The 24,044-nt window shown below is 35.4% G+C and overlaps 2 protein-coding genes across 2 annotated transcripts in view; one reads left to right on the forward strand and one right to left on the reverse strand.

Moving 5' to 3' along the window:
* LOC133838887 (transmembrane and coiled-coil domains protein 2) overlaps positions 1-10,772 on the reverse strand; it is a 30,607-nt gene extending 19,835 nt beyond the window's left edge. The window contains 1 exon segment of the mRNA XM_062270136.1: positions 10,196-10,772. The gene's annotated coding sequence lies outside the window, so the exon portion shown is untranslated.
* A 713-nt stretch (positions 10,773-11,485) lies between these two features.
* LOC133839428 (histone-lysine N-methyltransferase, H3 lysine-79 specific) overlaps positions 11,486-24,044 on the forward strand; it is a 50,083-nt gene continuing 37,524 nt past the window's right edge. Inside the window, 2 exon segments of the mRNA XM_062270990.1 lie at positions 11,486-11,729; positions 12,384-12,701. The gene's annotated coding sequence lies outside the window, so the exon portion shown is untranslated.

Genomic DNA, 24,044 nt, shown 5'->3' on the forward strand with positions numbered 1-24,044 from the left:
TGCTAAAGTCGAGAGAAAAGACAATAAAGATACACACATATTTTTCTACTTAGAACTTCTTGGTGAGCAACTGCTTTAAGAGTGTAAACTGAAGATGCTTTACGCAATAGATATAAGTAAAAAAAAAAAAATACTTGTGATTCATGAAGGCAGCAAAAGTCGTAAAATTTATGCGAAATCCAATAAATTTGTTAAGATATAAATTTCAAACAACGGTTCGTTTGCAGGTTATCTGCTAAAAATATTGCTACCGAATTGTGCAAATATTTAACGCACGTTTGCTGACTAAGATTGTTTTTCTAGGAAAATATTTGGCAGGATGTAAGCAAAAGTTAAGGTTAGAATTTGATAAGACAAAATCGATGATGATTCAAGATGTACTTTGACATGGAACGAAATAAATTTACTATTCAACTGAGGATTATCCTAAGTTAGTCAATTTTTGTTTATGATGATTCAAATACTATATGCGAATAGAATTTTTAAAAATCCAAACACAAAGAATATACTAATTGGCATTTTGTACTTATATGGATTAGTTTAAAGGTGAAGTAGGCAGAAAATATGGGAATTTAAGAGGAACAATTATTAAAATTTAATTTTTGTTTTCTACTATTTTCTATTTTTTGTTTTATTTATATTTCTTTTTCTTTTTAACTATTCTTTTCTTATTTTAAAGTTCCCTCTAACTGCACTTCAATTCTCTTCAATTTTGCTCTTTAAAAACCGAAAACCTAATAACTGGACTTGGCCTTCAAATGTTTGTTTTTAATTCGCGTGTACGTAAAGCTAATTGCTTTGAAAGTAAACAAATAGTATTAAGCGATTCAAAGCGAACTCAATGACAATTTGAGACGCCATTTATGTGCCATTTCAAAGTCAGGCCCAAAAAAAAACTGCGAAGACGTGTAGCTAAAGTAATTTCATTGTTTATTTGTTGCAACACTCAAACAGACAGAAAGAGAGAGAGAGAGACAAACACTTGCATTCACACACATAAACCACAATTAAATTGCACAATTTTTGTTGTTTGGCAACTAACGGGACATATGAAGAAAATGATTAAAAATTACTGATGTCTTGTAAGCTAAAATTATGCATAATTTTATAACGAACGCGCATTGACAACGCCTTCCAAAAAGTGAACAGAGGAAGACAAAGAGAGGGAGAAAGAGAGGGAAAGAGGAGGCCCGGCATTGCATCATCGAGAGTCGGATTGTTTAATTGACTTTTTGGCTGGGCGGGTCAATAACTTTTCGAAACATTTTATGTGTCACGACATTTGCCAGTCGACGACCATATCATAAATTACAAACAAGGTCTTGAAACTGTATCTGAACTTTGAGCTGAGAGAAGTTTTTTATTTCAGGTTGCAAAATGAGAAACAATTCACTTCCTAAGCCGGTGATTCATTTCGAGTGTTGAATGCGGTTTACAGTTCTGATTGCAGCACATTATTTATACAGAAACCCGCATTTACAAAATGAAATATGTATTCAAGCAAACCAAATTGCATTTCAGAAGATTTGTGACATTTTTTCTAATTTACAAGATTTTTCTCCTCTTAGTCTTTAATTTATTGGCGCTTCCGGAAAATCTTGTTTATAAACGAGAGTAAAAATAAATTTAAATCTATTCAAGAAATTCCCTAAAAATTTTTTCGACACACTAATAAATAAATTAATGAAAATTGTCAACGGGCACAAAAATAGAATTTAGTCCAATTCATTAAATTTTCTTGGGAAACTCAAAGCGACAGAAATAGCTGCCAGATAATAATCTGTTGAATATAAAAGAATCACAAATTGGTCACGCAATTCTCGTACTTATATTTTTTGAAATTTCTGCACAATTCAAATTAAATTTATCACACATACACACATGTTGAATTGAATTGAATGAAATGCAGGAGAAAGAAGACGTCAGTTGCATTGTCAGCTTTGTTTGGCGCTGATACACCCCAAAAAAAAAATATAAAAAACACTGATATATATATGGCGTGTATAATGTAGAGAAGTGTATAAAGGCATATTCATCGTGCAAAGATCAACCTGTTTAACATTTTTACACCGAATGCTCAATGAGTGACGGCGTTGTCATCGTTTTGCCAGCGGAACCGCAAAATCCAACGACAACACCGACTACGACGACAACGACGACGACGACACGGGGCCCCATTGCATGACTAAAATGCAAATATAAATAACTAAACAAATACACAAATAAATGCTTAACAATAACAAACAAGTAAAAAGCCGCAACTCGATACTGTTCGACAAGAAGATACCCTAGATATGGTGAGCAAAGCGATTGGATATGATGAGCTCATTAATTTTGTGACTTTAATGATGAGCTAAAAGAATAAAACATTTCATTCAATATTTATTATGCATTTACTCTCATTTTTACTATAGATATTTATCGTCAAAATATAGAAGCATGAACATTTCATTCACATATTAATAAAACATTAAAAAAACTCGCTTCTACATCTCAGTTGAGTTGAGTTTCAACAATAAAATTTTTCAACCAAATCTTATATTTCATTTACTATGCATTCCCTGAGGAATTTCCTATCGATAGCTACCGCTATGGTCAACTACTTGTATACAGCTCAACTTCCTAGAAGCATAAGTAAAATAAATCAATATATAAATAGCATTTCAGATGAGTTTCAACAATAAAACATATCAATCCAACCTAACATTTTATTTACTATGCATTCCCTCAGGAATTTACTATCGATAGTTGTCGCTATCGTTAACTACTTGTTTACAATTCGAACTTTCTAGAAGCATAAACAAAATAACTTACTATATAAATTGCATTTCGGATGAGCTGCAACAATAAAACATGTCAATCAAACCTTATATTTTATTTACTGAGCTCGAAATTACTATCGATAGTTGCCATTATCGTCAACTACTTGTTTACAGCTTCCTAGAACCGTAAACAAAATTACTTGACATATAAAATACATTCAGTTGAGTCACATAAATAAAACATTTCAATGAATGTAAATATTTGTATTTATTAATCATTTCCGTTCTCAAAATGTACAATCGATAGTTGTCTCCAAAACTATCGTCAACTAGTTGTTTACAGTTCGAACTTCCTAGAAGTTAAAGCACTTCCTTCCCTTGTTTATTACACCCATTTTACGAGTACAGGGTATAAAAACGACAATTTCAGCAACTTTATTGCTAGCGTCGTGCTGCCGTGCATGAAATACGAATACAAATGAAACTGAGAAACCGGAAAATAATAAACAAAAACAAACTGGAAAAAAAGAAAACAAAATTGAAAAAAGTAGCAGCAGAAACTCTGCATACTCGTTTTGCACACTCACATTCATAGCACTCATTTATGACGCTCAATTTGCTCATTTCTAGACTCAAAACTAAAATGTAAACAAAGAAAAATCAAAGCAATCTGGAACCTCAATTGCCATCAAGTCTACAGAGTGCAAGAGAGACAGAGAGAGAGAGGGAGGGGACAACCTGAAACAGAAACCGCTTTTCGCGTTTTGCGAACATTGGACCCCAAACCCCAACAAAAACAAACGATGCTGTTGCGATTGCTGATGAATCATGCGAGTTTGGGGCCTGCTGTGTTTTTGTTTTTGTTTGTGTTGCTGTTGTTACTGCTGTGTTTTGTAGTTTGTCATGTCAAAAGCCATTTATTACCCTTTCCAGTTGTCATTCTGAAGATGTGTTCCATAATCGTCTAAGTGCTTTCTGTCACTGCTCCAAAAATTTACATTTATAAATAAGAAAATCTGCTTAATTTGCATGAAATCTGGGTGGGTGCAGCATATGTTCTTAATGTGTTATACCCTGTAAACAAGTGGGATTGCTGGCAAAGTTCTGAAAGAAGGCAAAAAGATTCTACAACTATCAAAAATGAAGGAAATTTGAAGCTGGAATAAAAGATTCTATAACTAGCAATATTTAAGAAAATTTAAAGCGGTTTTAGGAAATGGAAAATTGTATCAGCCTTTGAAGTTTACTAAAAAAGGTTCGTTAAATGTTTTCACTAATTATTTTTACAGGGTGCATCATATGTTCTTAATGTGTTATACCCTGTAAACACGTGAGACTGCTTACAATCGTTCTGAATTGATTTAAAATTTACGAAAATTTAAAGCTGTTTTAGGAAATTGAAGATTTTAGTAGCTTTTGAAGTTTACTAATAAAATTTCGTGTATTTCTTTAAATATTATTATGAACGGGGTGCAGCATATGTTCTTAATGTGTGATAACCTGTACAAAAATGAGATTGTTTACTACGTTCTAAATTTAATGAAGGAATAGTTTCTATAAAAAGCAAAATTTATTCAAACTTTACTTTACAGTAGCTCAACAGAAGAAAGGAAAGAATTTCAGAACTAGCAAAATTAAAAGAATTTTCAAGAGACTTAAGATTACAGTAGCTTTCGAAGTTTACACCCTGTAACCCTGTGACACCCTGTGAAAAGGAACTATTACAAAATTCTCTATTGAATAAGAGAATGAATTGCATTTCTAGCAAATCAATTCAATGCATTTCAAAGGCATTTGAGGGTATTTAAGATACCAGATGGAACTTTTGTGGTTTACTAAAAATATTATGTATTAATTACTTATTTATTAGTATAAATTAAGCAGCTATAATTTGCATGTTTTATACCCTGTAAAAAGAGTATATAAAGGTTCTTAATTGAGTAAGAAACTATAACGAATTTTAAGCAAATCAATTTTTTAAAAACTGAAGTGTTTTAGAGTCTTTAATTTATCTATTAAATCTTTTGCAATTAACTAAAAATGTTTCTTTAACTTCAGTTATACATTATTATTATCCCTAGTAAGTAGAAGATCCTATTTTACCCTCTACTAATGCTTTATGTACAAAATTGTTATAATTAAATTTTGTTCATTACATTTTAGTTCTACTAAATATTCATGTGCCCTTTAAAGAGCATTTGCGCGTCGCTCACACTTGTGATTTATGAATTTGTGTGTGTTGATTAAAACTTAAATTATTGATTGACAAGCTGTGAGCTGTGAGCGTCGCTGTTCCCCCTTTCAATCAACATAAGTTGCGTCAGATCGCCGCAGAACTGACCCCTTTGGGTATTGCAAAAACACAAACACAAAAACACAAAAAAAAGGTGAAAGTGAAATGTTGAGTGTAGTTGTAGTTTAGTGTTTTGTGTGTATTACAAACACTTTTACAAATTTTTTTGTTATAAATTTATGTAATTTATTTGAGTGCATAAATGAGCAACGGAAGTTGTTAAAGTTGAGTGGGTCGAAAACTTGTTGTTGCTGCTGTTTCTGCTTTATAAGGTCAGTGTCAGGTTTTGGTCATTCCACATGTTGATGCCACAGAATTTTCTATTGTTTCCCCTCGAGCTGTTGCTGTTGCTGTGTGAGAATTCTCTCTCTCTCTATGCTTGGGTGAGTCAGAACAGAAAAACATTGTAGACACAAGCAATTAAGATGGGATCACACACTGTGCACACAAACATTTACAAATTTTACTACTTGAAATGGAATACTTTTTGAGTCATTTCTCAAGTTGCAAATGGTAAAGGAAAAACAATCCCATAAGCCGCTTTCAATGCGGATTATTCAATTGCTTAAGTAATTTTCCATTATTCAAACAATTTGCTCGATGCTTTTGAAAAACTGTCGAGTCAATCGAGTCGACTTTAATAATCATTTCCTGCACTTTTCATTTCATATAATTATTTTTGGTTTCACATTTAAACACCATCGATAGCTGTAATTAGCTGAAATTGTTTATTGTTTATTTATTAACGTATTGTCATGCTGCCTGATGATGATAAACTATTGCAATCATAATTAATTTTCAATACGCTTCACAAGTCATTTCCAACAAACAATTATTCAACTTTTCCAATCATTATTCAAATTGTTATAATGACATTTATTTATTACTGCATGCCAGAGAAATTTTGTTACTTGAACGTGTTAATTTTGTACATTTTCGTAACTATTTCATTTGAATTATTAATTGTAGCTCATCAAAACGAAATGTTTGAGAATGTGTTGATGTCATTCTTCTGACTCTGCTCATCAAGTTTTCCCCGAAAATAGGGGCTTCAGACCCATATATAAAGTGTATATAAGAGAGCTACCTCTATTATTATACCCGCTACCCATAGGGTAGAAGGGTATTATAACTTTGTGCCGGCAGGAAATGTATGTAACAGGTAGAAGGAGGCATCTCCGACCCTATAAAATATATATATTCTTGATCAGCATCAACAGCCGAGGCGATATAGACATGTCCGTCTGTAACAAACGTAATTTTAAAGCTAGAGCTGCGAAAATTTGGTTACGATCAGATAAAAGTTGTCGAAGTTATTAAAGAAATACTTTTGTATGGACAAAACCGCCTACTTACTAGGGTCTTATATGGTATATTGTGCCGTCTATGGTATATTTTGAATGCGGGACTATATCGATATAACAAATATACCAATTGGTATATTGTTTAGTATGTTTATGGTATTTTCGGTATATTTCGAAAATAATACCGCATTATTTTACTATTATTCAAAATGGGTAGTGGTATCTCACAGTCGAGCACACTCGACTGTAGCTTTTTACTTGTTATTATTGCGGGTCAAACTACTCAAAAAAAATCATACGATGTTTGGCATTCACTTTCACAAGGTTGAATGAAACCCGTATAAATCAAAAAATCTGTCGAATTCGAATTCGAAGTCGAATTCGAAGCATCCAGCGTTAATAATCCCCGTCAATCAATTTGATCGTGTACACACTCGAAAAGCGACATTTAATTAAGCTTAGCGAATTATTTATTGGTTACGCCCTCAGTTATAGTATATATATATCTTTTTATATCGGTCGAAAGAGTATCGTGCATTATGCAATATAATTGGAGCATAAAGCGCAAACAAAGCACCAAATATCACGCAAATATTTACATATCTAATTAGTTTAATTTAATTTGCGTTTGCTTTTTTTTTGCGTTTGTGTTTTTGTTTTTGTTCTCTCGAATTTTGTTTTTGCATTTAGTTGTCGTTTTGTTGCAGAATTTTGTGTGTCTGCTTTGCCATTTTTCATTTGTTTATTTGCGTTTGTTTTTTAGTTGTTGGGCGTGTGCCCAAACACACAGCAACAGCAACAACAACAGCAAACACGTGCTTGCCCCAGCACTCAAGAACAGCAACAAAAACTTACAACAAACTGAAAAGGCGACCTAGCAACAGAGACAGAATAAGAGAGGGAGAGAGACAGAGAGAACACCACACCCAGATGAAATTTTATGTTTTGGTTTTTCAGTTTAATGAGCGCATTTTCTACTCTTTTTATTATTATTGGGCCTCTTGTTAAAAATTAAGCGTGTTTCGGCTAACGAAATTAATTACAATTAAAATACGAGAGTCTCTGGAGCTCGGCTTAATTACATTTTTCTTAGGGTATCGATTCTCTGGTTGATTGTATTAATAAATTTGAAAATTGAGATGTCGCTTTCAATTAACTCTTTGAATACTTTTGAAATATTGGAAAAAATTCTACGCTAATTTAATTAAGTATTTCTCAGAGTATCGATTCTCTTTTGATTTTAATAAAATTACAATTTAAAAGTGATATATAACACTCTGTATATATTAAATACTAATAAAATACTACTATACTCTAAAAATATTGAAATACTAGAACGATTTGGTATTTTTCTGGAGTATCGATTCTTCTAATACCATCTTTATGAAAATATACTGAAATATAATTATCAATTTAAAAATATTGAATATATTTTTTAAACTATTGATTCTCTACTTTCTTTCTCTACTTCTTCCCTAAATTGTTTATATCACTACATTTGCAAAACTGATGCGTCACTCAAAATTATCTCCACTAACACTACCAAAATATCGATTAAAATTCTTCAATCAATCTCTTCACTTTTTCAATGGATATTTTAAGAATATTTGCTCATTTTTTATGGCTCACATCTTTGTTAACTGGAATGCCGCCTCATTTATTGCCCCCCAGATAAGTGCTTGGTCACCTTGTTGATAAGATTTTGGAAGGGGGATTCTCGACGTAAGGTTTTTACCTGTCATAAACTAAAGCCACCGTTGGATAAGGTGCTAATCGTGTGGATGGCGTTCAATTAATTGCTTCTCTGCTCTATCGCTCTTTCCCTTCGTGACTATTTTCAGGTTTAACCGATAAGTGAAATAATAATTTGGGAAATGAAACGCAAATGAGGCAATAAAGTGATTAAGCGGAGGCTAATAGGTTAATGCACTAAAGTTACTAGAGGAAATTTTTAGAAAACTTCGAAATGAGGAATTTACCTTGATGCTTGATCCCTTTTATAGTAAACAAACTGAACTCTAATCTTGAAACATTTTATCGTGGAACTCTAGAGTCTAGACTATAATAGAACATTGTGGTTCTCTAAAAATATAACAATTTATAATTGCATTATTATATAATAACGGTACCATGAGAAATTTCAGTATATTATATATGTATATATATGTATATATACTTTTCTGGATATTATAAACCGGTATAATTTTATATAAAATATGTAGCAGAAATTACTTTAAAAAAATCAAAAGATAATAAAGAGTTTCTTTGAAATACTGAAATACTAAATTCATACTAAATATTTTATTATTTAATATAACAGTTTATACATAATATACGTAAATAATATACTATAGTTTGTAGTATTATAGTATTTAGTATATAGTATTAAAATACCAATTTTGTTGTAGCACATTAAAATACTTATTTAAAATAATTTGCTAAGTTTCTTGATCTTGAAAATTTCCATAAGTTTTCTACAGAATATCTTCCACCATATTCGACTATAGCTACCCAAATTTTCCCCATTGAAAAGCCTGTGACGTCACTTTCTCAAGACGCTCACCATTATCGATACTTATTTATAACGATGTTGATAGTCTACTCTACATATGTATTAATGTGTGTATTTACTATGTATGGCTTTATCTACGTAATTCGCACTTTTATTATGACCTTTACTATTGGGAACAGCTGGGCGCCTAGCAACGACGACTTCGATTGCCATTTCTCAAGCATTAAATAATCGAAAATAAATGTCAGCGAAGCGCATATATAACATATAAAACATATTTTCATTTTCACTGTCGCCGTCTTGTGTTTTGTGTTCAATGAAAAATCGTGTGCGGTATATACGAAATATAAATATACTAACATGGCACGCAGACACATATTCAAATGTTAATGGCCGCCAGCAGCAACAATAACATATAAGAATAATCTTATAGGGTAGGTAGGTAGGTAGAAGAGAGATAAGGTAGAGAGTGAGAAGAGCGAGGGTCGAGGTAGCATCATAAATAATTTCATCAGTTGTCAGAGACTGAAGAGCACAGCAAATGCTCGGATTAGTCGAAGAGGGCACACATACACACACATATGTATAAATTAAATAAAAAAAAAAAATGTACGAAAATTGCGATGCTCAGGCATTGACCAGAAATAGCAGCAGCAACTAGCGACAGCAGCAGCAACAACATCAACAACAACAAATACAATAATTCTTTTCACTTGCTTTTTTGTTGAATTTAATTCAATTGCAGACACATAACGTGCTATTGCTACTGTTATTACTATTGCGCTTGTTATTGTTGCTGTAGTTGTAGATAAAACCGTGCCTGGCTCCAAGAACAACAACAGCTACAGCAACAACAACAACACAAGCGGAAGACTAATCAAAAGAAAACAGACTTAAGACGCGCATAGCAGGCAGCTTCTCACACTCACTCGTTCAAGAAGAAGCAAGTGCAGCTAATTGAATTGATTATGGCCACACTTGCGAGTGGAGACGGAGAAGGAGAGAAGAGATTGGCGATTGTCCAATCTGAGATGCCGACGGACTGTTGCATTTCTCCTCTCTATTGTGATGAATTAAATTGAAGTTGTTATTAACTGTAATTGTAGCCCCATTGCTCGAATGACTCGAACGAAATATTTGTGTGTGGAGCGAGAGCAAAGCATATAACAATAAAAAGTGCAGCGGATATTCAAACTAAACCAATACACACACAAGCACACACGCACGCAGCTTATTGTACGTGTGTAGGTGTGGTTGATTTATGTTGGAATGAATCGAAAACGCAGCATAATTCAACTATAAACAATATTCGGCACGCACTCACCTTTTGGTCCGTTGTGGTTTGGCTTTTTTCTTGTTTTAGTGTTGCTGCATAAAATTTCAACTGTGACGCCCTTTTTTTGTTTGGCACACGAATAGGCACGCACACACACACAGACACCAACACTGACAAGAGAGAGATTCACTAATAACTAACTGAGCAAACGTTAGAAGAGAACAGCTATAATAATAATATTCATTTGTTTGCGCAAATACATTACGTTACGTTGTTATATATTGGCATACACTTGAGATTATATATTAAAACAACTGATTCAAAATTTTCACTTGTGTATTTGGATTTTCATTCGCACCTTTTCCTTCTTTTTTTGTTTGACCGTTCGTTTTCTTTGCGCTCAAATTTTGTGCTCAGTGCGCATCACAAAATCTGCCGCACGCTTTAGCAGTTGTTGGAAGAATTACGATAAAATTCGATGCTTTTGGCTGCGCAGCGCGTTGTTCATTTAATCTCTATATATTATTGACAGTGGTTGCACTTTTCGGTGAGTGCCTATTATTTATTTATTTTTGCTTTTACTCTTCGGAACGCGCACACTACTCTCGCCGTCAAAAATCAACACACACTGAATTACTTAGTGACCGGCAGAGTGCCTGCAAGCTGCATTTCGGAATGGACTTTTTTACATCGCTAAATATACCGAAATATACCATAACGCAATTCTACTATGGCAACACTTTATTAGATATGGAACCATTTCTTAAAAAGTGCATTCAAAATAGGCGCAAGTTTTTAAATAATATTTTACGTTCATATTTCTATGAAAATATAATCTTTTTATTTTTCTAAACAAACTGAACATGTTAATCAAATAATTATGTATTATTGTAAAACACCGCACAAGCAGCGCATCAATCTATTATATTATCTATGTAGCGAAAGGTCACACTGCTCAACGTAGCTACATCGATATTGATAATGTCGTGGTAATCGATTTATTATCGATACCAAACCTCGACAAATAGTTGGTGTTGGAAAACACCTTTACAACATTGCAAAAGCTGATTGATATGATGAATACTTTGATCTTTATTTTTGGTTATTCTCCAACAAAGTTAAGAATTTAGCAAATATTTTGAAGCCATTAAATAACTTTATTTCGCGTAACTACGTCTTGTTTATAATCTACATTTCTAGTGGGAAGTTTTCATGAGGGGCAACAAATTAGTATTCTGATTGTGCATTTTCAGCTGATTTGGCCATTGCCACGAGTGGCCACACTGTAAACGGTCTCTCTTCTTTTTCACATTTTCTTTTATGTTTTGTTTCTCGCTCTCGCTTGAACGGTACGGACGTGTGCTGCCGCTGCGCGTGTGTGTATTTAACTTGGCTTGTAGAAGAGAAATACTTAATTATACAATACACATATGTATTTTTCGTTCTAAAGTATATATGCAACAAATTGCATTCGTTATTACACAAGTGCAGCAGTGAGTTTGACACACAAATTGCAATACGAGCAGGCGAATGGCAGGCAACAAATGCTTTAATAAGCATAATACATAAAGTTCCCAATTACGTGAGTGTTTGTATATGCAGCGCACGCGATAGAGCGAGTCAGCAAATCAGTGCCCATCATTGATGCGGGGCGGTGTGAAAGAGAAGCCAAACCATCTAAATTGCTTGTGTGCTTCTCCTCTTGCTGTAAATGTGACGACGAAAATGGCTTAAAGAAAAGTAAAATATTCGGAGTCGGCACGCTCTCGTCTGTGTGCGAGTGCCCGCGTGTGTGTGTTTGTGTTGTGTTTGTTTATCTGTATATATGTATGTGTGCGTCTGTGCTTTTCTATGTGCGCCGCGAGTGCTTCAAATTGAAAATAAAGTTTACAGCAAATTCAAATTGAAATACACAAATTACAACATCAAATAATAATACAAAAGAAGAAGAAAAGTAGTTCGATCAAGCAAGAAGAAGCGCAATAAGAGGCTGCGTCGTCTGTTTGTTCAATAAGTGCAAGCAAGAAGAAGAAGCAGAGCACAAGCGATTACCGCCGATTGTCGTCGTCGTCCCGTGTACGTGTGAGCGTGTGCGTGTGCATATTGTGATTGTGTGCGTGCGAAGAATAAGAATACGAAAAAAGCAGCGCAACCGCCTCAGCAGCTGAAAAGTGTAAAAAGAAATATAAATGTGCAAAGAGCAAAGTTTTTAATATTATTCGTGTATTTTTTGCAGCGCATGCTAAAATTTTAATCGCATAACAACAACGAAGCAAAAGCAAAGCAAAAAAAAGTAATAATAATAGTGCAAGGTGTATGAGCAAAGCAACAAAAACAATCTTGAGGTTTCGTCGAATCGTATTTTGCATGTCTTCCTCTTCGCAACCACAACAACACCAACAAAAAGGCGCCGAAAATGTCACACGACAACAACAACAACAACGAATGGAATAAGCACTAAAAAGACTTTCATCAAGCGAAACAGAAGCAGCAAAAAATTGTAGATTGCGAGCGAGCGAGCAAGAAGAACGAGCGAGGGCGGCGTGAAATGTGAGTAGCACCCTCTATTATGTTTTCGACCAGCAAACACCCTGTACGCGGTTACGCGCTCTCTTTTGATTGTTATTGTGTGTTTCTTTAGCACAAGCGGTTTATTTTCTTGCATTCGCCTATGCATTACGTATATTTGAAAAAAAATGATTGTGTGTGCGAGCTGTCGATAACATTGAACGACGGAAATGAGCCTGCTTCATATTTATTTTGTGGTTAGAAAGAGCAGCATAATAATGGGCGGAAGCGGGTTGGCAAAAGAGACCTTGATGATCATATGGTTTAGTGTGTGTGCGAGCGGGAGGGGGGCAACTAATTGCTCAACATTCTTGCAATGTGACCATATGTTTCAATTGATTGCTCAACAATGTTGCAACAACATTGTTGCTGCAAAGGTAAACATGCTTGGCAACATGTTTTGATCGCAAAAGTTCCAATTAAAAGGCAAAGCCAAAAAAAAGAACACTTAGACAGACAGCCAATTATGGCAACTAGTTCGACTCGCTTACAACTCACACACACACATGCGTGGCAATTGGGATTTAGGCGGCTTGACCGCCGTCTGCATTCGGCTGTCAATTAAAAAAGCGCTTGCAAATTTGCTGCTGCTGCTTTTGTTGTTTCTATGTTTTCTTCACCTTGCGTCTTTTTCTCTCTCTCTTTCTCTCTCTCTCTTTCTGAAAGCCTCGAATTCAATTCATTTCTCTTTCCGTTTCGACGCTTTGCTTTGCCTTTGCTTTGTTGCTGCGGCTGCAAAATTCCAAGCCGAAAGAGAAATCCATAAAAAGCGCACACAGCACAAACTCCAAAGACGCAGCAGCAACAGCAAAAAAACTAAAAACGAAAAACAACAAAAGAGAGAGAGCAGAAAAAACGTGGCAGCAGCTAAACAAAAATAAGTTGCTCTGTTTTGTTGCTGTTGTTGCTGAGATGCAGCGTTGGATACACACGAAAAACAGACAACGGCCTCAGTTGGCGTCGGCAGCGACGTCGCTGCTTGCTCGCTGCCTCCATTCTGTCTCCTTCTTTATGTTTACTTATCTGTGAATGTGCATGTGTGTGTGGGTTTGTGGGTGTGTTTGTGTTTCTGCTTGCGGCAGTCGCTGTGTGTGTGTGTGTATTAGTGTGTGTGTTGTTTGTTGTCTGTTTAGTTGCTTTGTTTTTGTGCTGCTGCGGTCGCTGTTCGCTTCGCTGCATTTGCTGCGACTCATCAGCAACAACAACAATCACAAGTAAACTTCAGACTTCACACACACATCTATATGTAAAATACCGTTGTCATTGCTGTTACAGCTGCTTCTTCTCTTTCGTTTGCAAACTTTTGCACAATTCATTTCACTGTTGTTGTTATTGTTGTTTTTAAAGCGTTATAATTGAATTTATTTAACTGGATTTTAGTTAATCAAAGTTTGGCCATTTTCACAGCGAGCCACATTCAATTCACAGTTTGTTCTAAAACCTGTCAAGTGTCAAACAGATTTACAACATTGGATTACAAGTTGGCTTTATACTTTTATGTTCATGACAACTGACAAGGCTAAAATAGATTAAAACATAGGCTAGATACATTTGAGATTGTACTTTACACTTTTTGAAAATGGCATTGACAATTGGAAAATATTTAATTCTTTATTCAGTATTATTAAAAGTAAATCTACTTGTTTATTTTTAAATTTAATAGTCTTAGTTATTGTTAGAAAAAGTTTTAATTATGGGGAAAAAGTATTTCTGAACTAATTCATAGTTTATAAAGATTAAAACTTAAAAAAATTTGATAATAAATGCAGCTAAAATGCTGTAAGTAAAGATACATTGTAAATTGTTAGGAAGTTATTCCAATCTAATGTAAATAAATATTTCTTTTACTCAATTTTATATTATTTTCATATTATTTTCAATTTATATTATTCTTTTTCTAATATGAAAAATTTAACAAAACCAAGTTATTTATGGAAAAAGAAGTCTAGATTTTTTGGGAAGAGTCTAAAATGAAATACCAATTTAAGAAACAAGAAGAAAAAGTGTAGATATATTATTGATTTTTGGAAGTTTTTAAAGTTACATTAAAATAAGAAAATTTTCTTATATTTGCATATTGTCACACTAGAAATAGATATTCTAGTTCCCTAGCTACACTTTTTCTTGCTACACGTAGCCTTAACTTTGAAAGTCTCGAAAGAATTCGTTCACCTCTCAAAATCTCAAAAATACAGCGCATTTCATTAGACACGAAATTGTAGAAGAGAAATATGCATATCTCAATGTTGACACGCCCCAAAAAATAAAGTGCGCCATATGCGCACAGAAAGAAGAAACGAAAAATGCAGTATCTATTTGCTTAGTATATTGGAGTATATTGTATCTGTAAGATACAAAAATAGTTGTGCTCTGCATGTTGAGTGCATTTTGGAGGTCTGGCGTGAATTCACACAATGCCGATGCACACACAAAAATAGAAAAATCAACAACGAAAAACTTTTACAGAAAATGCATTCGTTACACACAAAAGCTTGACGCCAGGGGGGAGGTGAAGTGTGAGGTGAGGTGAAGTGAATACGACTGCAGCAGATGCGGATATCGAGAAGATGAACAAATCTTCTGCCTGCAAAATCGTGTTGTCTGTTTAGAATTTAAAGTTAAATTTAGACCCGATGAATGGAAGAACAGCATTTTACATTTTTTTTTATTTTGGTTTTGGGGCGGCTAAACGAAAAGCTGAAAAACGCAGCTGCAAACGATGACGAAAATAGAGACAAAAGCAAAAGGGCAAAAACTTCGGGGAACACGAGATGAAATCAAAAAAACCAAAAAAAATTCAAAGCAAAGCAAAGGCAAAGCTAATAAAAAATACACACACAAAGACATAGATACTTTTAATTTTATTTCAATTTCTATGCGCAGCGTGAGATACTTTTTATGTATTCGTGTGTGTGTGTGTGTGTTGAGTATTTTGACAGTTGAATGAACTCGTGACAAGAAGAGGAAGCGCGTCCAACAGTTAGTGTTATTTTATAGAGAGAAGTAACAAATAAATAAAAGCAATAAGCAAAAGCTAAACGACGTACAACACAAACAAAGATAAACGCCAATGGACTGAAGACATGTGCAGAGCGAGAAAGAGAGAGAGAGAGACAGATAAAGAGCGTGAGGAAGGGAAGGGAAAGAGACGTGGAAAGAGCATCGGCAAAGCCACAAAAAGTAATTTTGTGTTGTCGGTAAACTAAAGAAAGAAAGCAACAAAAAAGTACAAACTGCGTGCAGAGAAAAAGAGATAGAGATAGGGGGAGAAAAAAGCTAGCTATACAGAGAGATAGCAACAGCGACTAGACGGCAAATGAGGTTTACGTAAAGTTGCTGCAACATTGTGGGCATTGGGGCACAAGACACAACGAGAGGTCCATAACAAAGAACTCATAGAACACGCCATTCAAACACACACACACACTCGTTTGTTGTGTGTATCTTTGCTGTGGCATGAATACAACAAACACACACACACACACATGAAAGATGTGTGTCCACACATATATAACTCTTTTTTTTAGCAGAGGAACAAACAAACGCACACGCATACAGCTGCAGCTACAGTTTTGTCTATGGCCTTTGTTGTGTGTCTTCTGTTTTCTTTATCAGCCCATGGTTGAAGGAAGCGCCTGTCTAAGAATGCGACGTTGCCAATTTTCACACACAACTTTGTGGCGATTTTTTACTCTTTTCGAGTTGCAATTGCAAATATTGAATTGATAAAAGGTTTTGTTATTTAGCAATCGATCAATTACGATTTGTTTAATTAAAAATAGCATTTTTGTAATGAAGAATATTCTAATTTCATACTTTTAAAACTCCTTCAAGCTACGTTGCCAATTTTCATAGTTTTAGAATTTCTGTCAAGCTATGTTGCCAATTTTCACACAGAACTGTGGCGATTTTTTACTCTTTTCGAGTTGCAATTGCAAATGTTGAATCAATAGAAGGTTTATTATTTAGTAATCGATCAATTACGAGTTGTTTAATTTAAGATAGCGTTTTTGTAATATCTAATATCATCTACTTTTAGAATTTCTGTCAAGCTATGTTGCCAATTTTCACACAACACAGTGGTTATTTAGAAACTAAACAATTTTGTTGTACCAAATTTTAATATGCATTTATTTCAAATGTAATTTACTTTAATTTAACCTTCTATTATTTACAAACTTTATAATTGTGTTATTTCATATCTAAAATAGCATTGTTTTCCGCAAAATATAAATATCATTGTTCTTATTTATAGCCATAAATCAACAAATTAAACACGCTATGGTAAATTAAAGAACTGTTATATCAGCACTGTGAACTGTGAATTGAAGTCAAGTTCTTTCAATTTCATTAGATTTATGCTTGCAATTCCATTCTTGCAGCTATTTCAGTTCAGTTATATTGCCAGTCACTCATTCATTCAATCAGCTTCAATCAATGCCATTCACTTTGCTTACAAATTGTGCTTTGGCAAGCTCAGCACATTTTCTTATTCACCCCAACCTCAACCTCCCCTCTTCCAGTTTTTGTGTTATTTTTCTCGCTTTTGTGTATTTTTCATGTTGATTCGTCATTTAATGGGCTTCGTTTAAAATCGAATCAGGCACAGTTGCTCAACCAATGACGTCTCTCATTCCATTTCCACTCGTTCCAATGGGGGTCAAGTTGGGTGCTTGCTCTTCCCCCCTCTCTCTCTCTCATTTTCCGTTGGCAGCTTTAAGGCTTGACATATAAATCGATCGACATTTTCTTCATTTCTTTCTCACGCTATATGGCTACAAAGCTCTCTGCTATGTTATGAGATCTGATATATCACACCTGCCACAATTTGAAACTTTTTGCAAATGCTGCGTTCCAGTTTTTCTTTTGCTGAAAATTACTTTTTCTCTGGCAACAGCTGCCAAAAGGGAAGAGAAACAAGTTGAAAAGGAAGCTGAAGCTCTAAAATAGAAATGTAGACATGTGCTTGAAAGCAGAGCCAAGACAATCTGGCGGCGCTGTCAGTCAACGAGACGTGAACGGGATCTTTGATGTGTTGTTGTTGTTTGGGGCAACCCAAAACTACCAAAAAACGAAAAAAGGAGAAAAACCCTAATGAAACTTATCAAATTGAAGCTCTGAAAAGGGGAATATTAGTTGGCAAGCATTTGTTAAGTTTAACCACTAGAAAACAATCCTTATTTCAGAATCTAAAACCCTTTAAGACTTTTCCACAGGGTATTTTAAAGTCGAACCCACTCACTTCACTTCCTTTCTTGGGTGTTGGCCAATTTTCTTTGGCGCTCAGTCAGCAGAACGCTTCATTGAAAAGCATATAAAAAATGAACCGAAGGATTATATATATTTCGTATTTATCAAAATTGCTGATAAAATGGCAAGGAATTTTCTTGCTCCTTTCTCGGATGACAAACTCGATAGCAGGCTGTTACTTTGTGTGTGAGAGAGAGAGAGAGCTTCTAACCTTATTATCGCATCTGCTGTCACGCTTTATTAAATTTGACTGGCAACCTTTTCAGGCAATTTACAAAAATAGTTTGCTTAGCTATTTAATGTGAGAAATATATTGAAATTCAATTCAAAAGAATACTAGGAAATACATGAGATTGCATAATATTGGAATTCAATTGAAAAGTATAGAAAGAAATAAATGTGAGATTGCATAATATTTAATATTAGCTTTATTAGAAATAAGATATAATGGTATTTTATTTATATACCTAAAAGTTGTTCAATGAAGAATTTATTATATAAACACAGCTTAAAAGTTCAGGAAATTTACTTGGAATTCAATTAAATAGAATATTAAGAAATAAATGTGAGATTGCGTTATTAGAAATAATAAGCATTTTATTTCTATTCCTAAATTTGTTCAAATAACACTAAGAATGAAGAATTTAGTACATTAAATGTTCAGGAAATTTACTTGGCTTTAATATATTCTGTATTTTTTCATTTTTCACTTACAATCGGTTGTTTTTTAGCCATTTCTCAGATTTCTTTTCGACCCGCACTCACTTGATAAATGACTCGCATTGCGCTCCACATTTGTTCACTTTTTTGACCTACCCTGACCCAGAAGAAGAAAAGTATCTGTAACTTATTAACCTTTAGGCTGGCTCATATTTCATTCGACTTTCAAACCACAAACACAAAAACTAAAACAACAAATTATACACTAATTGAACAGAGAGAAAGAGGGAAAGGGAGGGAGAAAGATAGAGAAAAAGAGACTTCAGCCCGCATATAAAAACTTTTGAGAGAAAAGTCAAAGGAAAATGTATCTCATGAATATGGCAAAAGAAACAAGGATGCAGAAGAAAAGTTGCCAAAGCTACTTAGCCAGGCTTAAGCTTGGCTAACTAACGGTAAATAGATGTATGTGTGTGTATCTTTGAGATACTTTTTTAGATATCTCCATGCAGCTAAGGCCATAAACATAAACACCATGTGAACCGGCAACGTGCTAACAATTTCCCCAAACGTCACCTGCCTCCCTCTCCCCTTCCCCCTTTCGTCTCTTTGCCAGCACTCGAACAATTTAAATGGTTTTTACATGGCAACAGAACAGAAAATCGATGGTAATTTACCGTGCGTCTGTCACTTTTGCATGTGTGTGTCAGTGTGAGTGTGATACACACACATACATACATACATACTTCATTTATTATGTATTTGATGTACATGCGCAAAATTCCCACATCCCCAAACCGAGCGAAGTAGAAGTAAAAGAAGAAGAAGAAGCAGAGTGTGCAACTTTTTTGTAGACAAAACAAAATAAAAAGCCAAGCGATAAAAACACGAAGAAGGCGAGCGAGAAGAGGAGAAGGCAAGGAAAGGAAGGGAAAGGAAAGGAGCGTAGCTTAACCGAAAGCCGCCCACAAGGCGTCGCTTTTGCTGCCTACGCTTTGGATTGTGAACGCTCTCACTCTTCACTCATCGCTCTGTTTTTCTCTCACTCTCTTTTGCTGTCTGTCTCCCTCTCTCTCTCTCTCGCTTTGGCGCCCACACAACACTCTCGCTCTCTGCCCGCGCTTTTGCTCTGCGCTCCATCGTCGCTGCATTATTTTCATTTTCAACTTGCAATACCCTACAATAAAAGTATTGGGAAGGGTATTATTAGGCACGCTTGATTAAGAATTTGGTCACACTTTAATTTAGTTTAAAGATGTAAACCACAATTTTAATACTTATAATATGATTTACGTTCCAAATGCATTCCGAAAATTTCTTTAGTTTCAGATCTTCTATGTCTTAGAAGATATAATTAAATAGTTTATTATTTTGTTTGTTATTTTGACACACTTTTCTAAATCTAAAAAAAGGAAAACTTTGAGTATTAAGAACTAAACCTGTTATGTCTAAAATAATAAATGCATTCTAAATGGTTTCTAAAAATTTCATTACTATCAAATATAAAACTTCAAAGCTATTTAGTAAAGCATTTACTTGCTTAATTCTATTTTGTGTCACACTTCTAGTATTCTCTACTTCTAGTATTTCTTTGCAAGTATCCCACAACCGAGCACACTCGACTGTTGGTTCCTTTTTCTTGAGTTGCTTCTTCTTCTTGTTTGCCGCCAGCAGCTGCCTCCATTGGCGACCTCATTTGCCGTTGTGCATGGCGGCGCTTCTTTGACTCCTCTCTAACACTCACCTCTCCTCTTGGGCCACCCTGCTTGTCACTTGGGGCCGCAGCTGGCAACGCACATTTTGATAACATTTCTGATAAAATAATGTGGCAACAACGCACCAAACAGTAACCAAGTGAGCGAGAGCGGGGAGCGCGCGGGGGGGCGACAACGAACGTGCCAGGTCAGTGGGTGGCATGGCACAGACAGAAGAAGTCAGCTCAGCTCAGTGTATGTGTGTGTGTGTGTGTAACTAGTTTTTTTTTTGCGCCCGTTTTACTTTGCTTTTCATATTCTTTGCTTTGGCTCCTGCAACGTTGCCAAACTTCAGAGCTCAGCAGAGCTGAAAGCTAGGCACAAGCTATTGCCGTCTCGCTCTCGCACACTTTTGCTCGCAACGTCAATAATTTCATTCATTGTGAATGAAGATAAACTGGCGCCTCTCGCTCAACTCAAACAACCACCCAACACAAAAAGCAAAAAGCTTTTTGCCTTAATTTAAGTTTCGTTGCTTTAATTTTCACAGATTTGTTTCTGTTGTGCTATTGTTTCACTTGATCTGTTTATCTAATTGGACTTGTTGTTGTTGTTGTTTGCTTCGCCCTCTTGATGTGTGTGTCAAGCGAAAAGTTTTCGGCTAATTAAACATTTGCCAAATTTGGATTACAGTTTTCCCACCTGATAGTGGAATGATGTTGGAATTTTAGGCTAATTACTGATAAGCACTTTTTTGACATTTTGCTTAAAGCCCGAAGCTAGTAAAGTTATTTTGTGCACACTGTGGAAATCTGTCAGTTTTGCGATGATTATCATCAGCTGAAATAGGTCAATGGGGGATAAACCAAACCAGGCCAAAGGCCTAATAACTGTATTTAAACTGATTGCACGAGTTTCGAGTTTCTCGTTTAGTTTAAAACAGATTACATATATTAAAGTGGGGAATGTTTAGGTTTGTCATAATGCTGACAACTTGTAAATAACAACTATTATATTTTAGAATAAGTTATTTCACTTATTTTAGAGAACGGAAAATGTAAATAACATTTTATAGATTTGCTTTAAAAGTAAAGCTGTGTAATTTGCTCACTTTTTATATAACATCATTGTGAATATATCATTCTATTCTATTGTTAGGTAATAAATCATATTAACAGTTTTTATGTAATCATATGAAAATTCCAAAAATTCTCCACTCCTACTCGACATTCTTTTTTCGTCAATGAATTATTTCCTTTTTTCTAATAATAAAATCTCTCCCATCTTTAAACTTACATCCCCTATCAGTATCAATTATGAGGAATACAATTTGATTCAATTAGCAAACTCTTGAAAATCAGCTCAACTTATTACACTGCTTTAAGCATTGTGTGGAAGCTTAAAGCTTTTCACTTGCATTAAACTTATTGAAGGTCTTCAAAGCGACATGCCACACCCTGATTCGTATTACAGAAACAGACCCCCATCCTTCTCTCTCTGTCCCTTTCTCTCGCTGAGCTGATAGCAAACATTTGACAATTCACATTAATTTAATGCGCCCAAGCAAAAGCAAAAGAAAACTTGAAGCGCCAACAACAAAAAGTCAATAAAACAAAAAAAAAGTATCCCACCCCTAACTGCGATAACAACAACAACAACAACAACAGCCCTTCGAAGTCAGTTGAGTGAGTTTCGTCCTTGCTGTGAAATTTAAATGCAGACGCCATTTCTATTACTCCACACATTAAATTATACCACGCGCTGTTGCCAAACGATATCCTGCCAATATAGCCACCCCCTCCAGCCCATCCCCACCCCCTCTCTGCCAGTCACTGTCGAAAATTAAATGGCAGCCAAGTCGCAAAATATAAATACAAAAAGCAAGCGAGAAACAGGAGCGGAGCTGCTCCTTTGCTGTGCCCAAAAACCTAAGCAAAGGCGCGGCCACATAAACCGCCCCCAACCCCCCCTAGGGTTGTATATACATTCCAAATGCTTGTATGTGTGTCTGTGTTTGTGTGTGTATACATACATATATTAAAGACGATTTCTCTCCAGTTAGAATATTTGCCAGGCACCGCCCCAAAAGTTTCTGCCAGTCGTAGAATGCTTTCATGCTTTGCATGATCATTTCGTTTTACTGCCTCACACACACACACACACTGTGAAACTTTCACAATGCGGCTGCCTATGGGGGTTGCTGCCGACAGCGACGTCAGCGTCCTCGAACAGCACAAAGTAGAAGAAGAAGCAGCAGCAGTAGCCGCCTCACGTGCGCCTAAAGTTGACGTCGCGTCGTCGTTGGCAGCGACTTTGTCGTCGTTGTTGTTGTTGTTGTTATTACTGCTCACTCGCACGCTTACATTCACTTCAACACCACCCCCCACACACATACACGCTCACACACACACAAACAAGCGCATAGCACAGCCCAGCCCAAAGACTGCTGCCCAACACATTGTCTGCCCTTGATTTTATCGATTTTCGCTCTCGCCGCATGCGACGCTCTTTGGCCTTTTTGGACGTTGACGTCGCTGTCGCTGTCGACGTTGCCTGTGTATATGTTTTGTGTTTGCTCTCAGCATGCTGCCTTGCTGCTGTGCTCTCTCTCACACCCAAAATTGAAGAGAACAAAAAAGGAAAAAACAACAAAAACGATACTCACAAAAGCGCGCGCGAGCTTCTGTTTTATGCTAAGCTTTACTATTTGTGTGGGCAACCATTGTTGTTGTCGTTTTTACTTGATGTATACATACATATACATGAAGCTATGTAACTGTGTGTCTGTGTGTGTATGTATTCCGGCCGGCGATGCTGCTGCTGCTGCCATTTGCACATAATGTGCTTTTGACTTTTATATGCTGGCTGCGTTACTTCACCTCCATCTCCTCTTCCTTCTCCCTTTGCTGCTGCTGCTGCGTTGTTATTTATGGTATTTAACCCCAAAGCCCACCCACCACTCACTCAAATTGCTCGTGTTGTATACAGAGATAAATGTATCTGTGTGTGTCTGTGGTGTGTATAAGTATTTGTGTATGGCTGTGGCGTGCTTTAATCTTTCGCCAACCAATTTTGCACCATTTAAATTTGCCCGTTATATGCATGCTACACGAGACTCTCATATTTAAGGTCCCTTGTGTCAGTTTTTGTTGCATTTAAGCTTTCAATTTTCAATTCAAAGCGCTGTGTTGGGCGAGGTCATTTACCAGCAACAGTAATTTGCAATTTGCTTTGAATTATCTAAAAACTGTACCGTAATTAAAGTGTGACCAACTTGAATATTAAAGTGAGCATGTAATAAAATCGAACTTTGATGGATATATTTTCAATATTAATACATTTAATTGCATTCCAACCCCTTTGGATGAATTGAATCAAAACTCAAAACACCCACGCTTAAAATTCATGACATATGAGCTGTCATACATTAGTAATATCATATTTCTTTCTTTTTCTTTTCTTTTTTAAATGGTATAATGGATTTTTGTCTACGCATAACTTTTTTTTTCTTTTCTAAAACTCCCTATAAATCATAATTTGTGGGAACGCAACAAAAAAAATGCCTATCGACTTGACTTGTTTATTTTTGGTGAGTTTGGTTTGTTTTTTCTGCGGTTCCTTCAATAATTTATTTATACAGAGCGAAAGGGGCTGCAATGATATTGTATGTATGATTCAAATATGAAGGGCGTTACTACCACATGGAGTGTAACAAATTTGAATGA

Source organism: Drosophila sulfurigaster, chromosome 2R (genome assembly GCF_023558435.1).
Source record: "Drosophila sulfurigaster albostrigata strain 15112-1811.04 chromosome 2R, ASM2355843v2, whole genome shotgun sequence".
Lineage (NCBI taxonomy): Eukaryota > Metazoa > Arthropoda > Insecta > Diptera > Drosophilidae > Drosophila > Drosophila sulfurigaster.